The 5669-nt window shown below is 43.1% G+C and overlaps 1 non-coding gene across 1 annotated transcript; it reads right to left on the reverse strand.

The window, feature by feature from the left end:
* Positions 1 to 334: 334 nt before the first annotated feature.
* trnaw-cca (transfer RNA tryptophan (anticodon CCA)) lies at positions 335 to 406 on the reverse strand. Its single transcript has one exon. It is a non-coding gene; the product is annotated as a tRNA-Trp (tRNA).
* Positions 407 to 5669: the final 5263 nt, after the last annotated feature.

A 5669-nucleotide genomic window follows, 5' to 3' on the forward strand; every position in this document is an offset into this window, starting at 1 on the left:
GTTTTTAGGAGTGAGTTGTGGTGTCAAACAATGAGTTTCACTTAATTATAAAAAGTAAGAAATGTCAGATTCAAATCCACATCTCCAGAGGAGACTGCGAACGGAACACAGCACCTGAGACCGCTCGGCCATCCTGACTATTCAGTGCTGGGTGTGGCCACCTGCAGGTTGATTTTGAACTGTTGTGTCCTGTCACATGAAATAAATGAGGGCACCAGGCGTATCTCTGCCTGACACCGGGGAAACAGTGAGACAGACTTTGGAGCAAGGGTCTGGTTATTGCCAAACAGCAAAGAAAATATTAATTCTGGAAGAACAATTTCCAAAAATACAGTGACCCCGACATGATTTGAACACGCAACCTTCTGATCTGGAGTCAGACGCGCTACCATTGCGCCACGAGGTCTACACAGAAAGCGTGGGATGTTCCTCTATATGAAGGTTTCACAATACAAGTGGCTTTAAAATCCCTGCCCATTCCCACCAGGTGTCAGAAGCAACACTCACCTGCCAGTCACTGTATGTTTTTTTCTGAAACATTTGTGTTGCTTTCACGGGAAAGCATCATTAATTAACCCCTCACCTTCTTTTGCACAATGAAAGAAATGCTAACTGAGGGACAGTCGATACTTCAATCATTTGTCCTGTGCTTTGGGGAGCGGGCAGGGAAGTGGACCTGAGTCCATGATCGGATCGGCCATAATCGTATTAAATGTCGGAGCAGGCTCGAGGGGCGTATGGCCGACTCCTGCTCCTATTTCTTATCTTCTTATGTTCTTCTGCATATTAACCCATTTTACACACTGTATTTTAGGATTCTGGTTCAAAACCTTCATTGCCGATAACACCAGGAATCTGGGGCAACTTTTGTCAAATTTAACAGCACCGGTTAATCCTACCGTGCACAGAAAATAGAATCAGTAGTGAGGATAAAATCCCACGGTGCTCATTTTCAGATTCAATTCAGTAGGATTTCAAATAAAGTGAAAGAATTTTACAGTGAAAAGATTTGGAAGTGTTACTTGTATTTATGTCTTTAATTAAACTTTATGGCATCTGACTCCCGTTCATGCCACTGCTGAATAAGAAAGGAGGGTTTGACGTTGACCAGACTGCACTGCCCCTGATATTTGTGAGTTCATCCTTTAGATTCAGTCGTTTCTCGCCCTTTGATGGGCTGCAGTGTAGCGGATATCACGTTGGCCTCACACACGAAAGGTCCCCGGTGGATCCGTTTTCTCTCACTGAAAGTTATCTATTTATTGAAGTGAAATAAAGAGCAATGAAGGAATAAGGGAGCCCTTTTGCCAGGAGAATAAATAACAAATAAAAACAGCAAATGCTGGAAATCTCAGCAGATCAGGCAGCATTTGCCAGGAGAATAAACTCGCCTCTGATTGTTCCTCTGTAGCAAGTTTAAACATAAAGTTCGTGGCCAGGATTGAACCAGGGTCCTGTCTCATGTAAAGAAAACATGATAACCGCTGTACTGCAGAAACCTCTGGCACAGCAACCCCAAAAAAGGGGAGCTAACCAGTGAGCTCCCTCTGTGCTGATCAGGAATGTGTTGGCTCACCTGAAACAACTTCTGTCCCACACTGAAAGTTCTCAATCCTTCTCCTCCACTGCCCTTTACAGAAATGTCATGGATCACCCAGCCACCGTGTTCACTTCAACATCCTCACAGTGGGGCCACAGAGGCACCTACCGTCTCCCCGCGATCAGCGAACTCACCCAGTTTGTAAACTTAAACCCGGAACACGTGCCCGGCAAAGGGCAGGAGAAGCCAGATAGTCTGTAAGCTCGGTCTATCACAGAAAGTATCGGTATTCATGGTGATTACAGCAATTATTAATTCTTTGAGGATGTAATGAACAGGGTGGATAAAGGGGAACCCGTGGATGTGATGTATTTTGACTTCGAGAAGGCATTTTGACAAGGTGCCACATAAAAGGTTACTGCACAAGATAAAAGTTCACGGGGTTGGGGGTAATATATTAGCATGGATGGAGGATTGGCTAACTAACAGAATACAGAGAGTCGGGATAAATGGTTTATTCTCGGTTTGACAATCAGTAATTAGTTGGATGCCGCAGGGATCGATGCTGGGGCCCCAACTATTTACAATCTATATTAATGACTTGGGAAAAGGGATCGAGTGTAACATTGCCAAGTATGCTGATAATACAAAGATGGGAGGAAAAGCAATGTGTAAAGAGGATACAAAAAATCTTCAAAAGGACATAAACAGGCTAAGTGAGTGAGCAAAAATTTGGCAGATGGAGTACAATGTTGGAAAGTGTGAGGTTATGAACATTGGCAGAAAAAATCAAAGAGCAAGTTATTATTTAAGTGGAGAAAGATTGCAAAGTGCTGCAGTACAGCGGGACCTGGGGTAATTTTGCATGAAACACAAAAGGTTACTATGCAGGTGATAAGAACATAACATAAGAAATAGGAGCAGGAGTAGGGTATACGGTCCCTCGAGCCTGCTCCTCCATTTAATACGATCATGGCTGATCTGAACATGGGCTCAGGTCCACTTCTCTGCCCGCTCCCCATAACCCCTTATTCCCTTATCAGTTAAGAAACTGTCTATCTCTGTCTTAAATTAAATTTATGATCAGGAAAGCCAATGGAATCTTGGCCTTTATTGCAAAGGGGATGGAGTATAAAAGCTGGGAAGTCTTGCTGCAGTTATACAGGGTATTGGTGAGGCCACACCTGGAATACTGCGTGCAGTTTTGGTTTCCATATTTACGAAAGGATATACTTGCTTTGGAGGCAGTTCAGAGAAGGTTCACTAGGTTGATTCCGGAGATGAGGGGGTTGACTTATGAGGAAAGGTTGAGTAGGTTGGGCCTCTACTCATTGGAATTCAGAAGAATGAGAGGTGACCTTATCGAAACGTATAAGATTATGAGGGTGCTTGACAAGATGGATGCAGAGAGGATGTTTCCACTGATTGGGGAGACTAGAACTAGGAGGCATAATCTTAGAATAAGGGGCCGCCCATTGAAAACTGAGATGAGGAGAAATTTCTTCTCTCAGAGGGTTGTAAATCTGTGGAATTCGCTGCCCCAGAGAGCTGTGGAAGCTGGGTCGTTGAATAAATTTAAGACAGATATAGACAATTTCTTAAACGATAAGGGAATAAGGGGTTATGTGGAGCGGGCAGGTAAGTGGACCCAGTCCATGATCGGAGCAGCCATGATCGTATTAAATGGTGGAGCAGGCTCGAGGGGCCGTATGGCCGACTCCTGCTCCTATTTCTTATGTTCTTATGTTCTTATGTCCCTTTGTTCCTCTACACTTCTCAGTGTCCTACCATTTAATGTGTATTCCCTTTCCTTGTTAGCCCTCCCAAAATGCATGACCTCACACTTCTCCAGATTAAACTCCATTTGCCACTGTTCTGCCCACCTGACCAGTTGATTGATTTCCTCCTGCATTCCGCAGCTTTCTTCTTCATTATCAACCACACCGCAGATTTTAGTATCAACTGCAAACTTCTCAATCATAACCCCTATATTCAAGTGTAGATCATTGATGTAAATCACAAAAAGCAAGGGCCCTAGTACTGAGCCCTGTGGAACCCCACTGGAAACATCTTTCCAGTCTCAAAAACACCCATCAACCATTAGCCTTTGCTTCCTGCCTCTGAGCCAGTTTTGGATCCAACTTGTCACTTTGCCCTGGATTCGATGGGCTTTTACTTTTGTGACCAGTCTGCCATGTGGGACCTTATCAAAAGCTTTACTACAATCCATACACACTACATCATATGCTTTGCCTTCATCGACCCTCCTGGTTACCTCCCCAAAAAATTCAATCAAGTTAGTCAGACACGACCTTCCCTTAACAAATCCGTACTGACTGTCGTTGATTAATCCGTGTCTTTCTAAGTGAAGATTTATCCTGTCCTTTAGGTTTTTTCCAATAATTTACCCACCACCGAGGTTAGGCTGACTGGCCTGTAATTACTCGGTCTCTCCCTTTCTTCCTTCTTAAACAAAGGTACAACGTTAGCAGCCCTCCAGTCCTCTGGCACCACACCTGAAGCCAGAGAGGATTGGAAAATGATGGTCAAAGCCTCTGCTATTTCCTCTTTTGCTTCACTTAACAGCCTGGGATGCATTTCATCCGGGCCTGGGGATATCCACTTTCACAGCTGCTAAACCTCTTAATACCTCATCTCTCACTATGTTTATTTCATCTAATATTTCACACTTCTTCTCCTTGATAGTAGTGTCTGCATCGCCCCTCTCTTTTGTGAAAACAGATGCAAAGTATTCATTCAGAACCATCTCCACATCTTCCGCCTCTACACACCGATTACCCTCATGGTATCTAATAGACCCACCCTTTCTTTAGTTATCCATTGCTCTTAATATATTTCTAAAACATCGTGCATATGCTGGAGAAATAAAGAGCTGATGTTGAATTGAGACCTACTCGACTCATAGAAACATAGAAACATAGAAAATAGGTGCAGGAGCAGGCCATTCAGCCCTTCTAGCCTGCACCGCCATTCAATGAGTTCATGGCTGAACATGAAACTTCAGTACCCCCTTCCTGCTTTCTCGCCATAACCCTTGATCCCCCGAGTAGTAAGGACTTCATCTAACTCCCTTTTGAATATATTTAGTGAATTGGCCTCAACTACTTTCTGTGGTAGAGAATTCCACAGGTTCACCACTCTCTGGGTGAAGAAGTTTAGAAGAACCAGAGGTGCTCTCGGTCGAAAAGCAACTGAGACAGTGCGGGCACATTTCACCCGGACAAGGTCCGGTCTTTGAAGTGCGACATCAACAGCCCCTCTCTTTTGTGAAAAAGAGGCAAAGTATCGATTAAGAATCATAGCCATGTCTTCTGCCTCCACACACAGATTTCCTTTGTAGTCTCTAATAGGCTCCACTCTTTCTCCAGTTATCCTCTTACACTTAATGTCTTTGTGTTTGTGTTTTTCCTGATTTTACTTGTCAACATTTTTTCATGCTCTCTCTTTGCCTTCCTGATATATTTTTTAATTACACCCCTGCACTTCTTATATTCCTTTCGAGTTTCTGCACTTGGTGGTCTCACAATTGTACAGTTATAGCAGGATTTCCCTGCTTTTATACTCCATCCCCCTTGTCATAAAGACTAACATTCCATTTGCCTTCCTAATTACTTGCTGTACCTGCATACTAACCTTTTGTGTTTCATGTACAAGGACCCCCAGGTCCCTCTGCACCGCAGCATTTCGTAACCTCTCCACATTTAAATAATTATTTGCTTTTTTATTATTGCTACCACAGTGGATAACCTCATATTTCCCACATTATACTCCATCTGACAAATTTCTGCCCACCCACTGAGCCTATCAATATCGCTTTGCAGATTGTTTGCGTCCTCCTCACAACTTGCTTTCCCACCTATCTTTGTATCATCAGCAAACTTGGCGACATTACAAACATGCAGAGCACAGAACAAATTATTGACGGATTGACTTTCCGTCAGTTAGCATTTCTTTCATTGTGTAAAAGAAGCTTATCGAACCATTAATTATTTTATCCCATGAAAGCAAAATAAAAGCAAAACGAAAATAATTGGCACATTTGAAAGGAACATTTTTGTTTTGTGCCGTTTCGGTCAGAGAAATGTTTGTGAAAGGAATTTTTTGCAGA

This window comes from Pristiophorus japonicus, chromosome 20 (genome assembly GCF_044704955.1).
Source record: "Pristiophorus japonicus isolate sPriJap1 chromosome 20, sPriJap1.hap1, whole genome shotgun sequence".
In the NCBI taxonomy this organism is placed as follows: Eukaryota; Metazoa; Chordata; class Chondrichthyes; family Pristiophoridae; genus Pristiophorus; species Pristiophorus japonicus.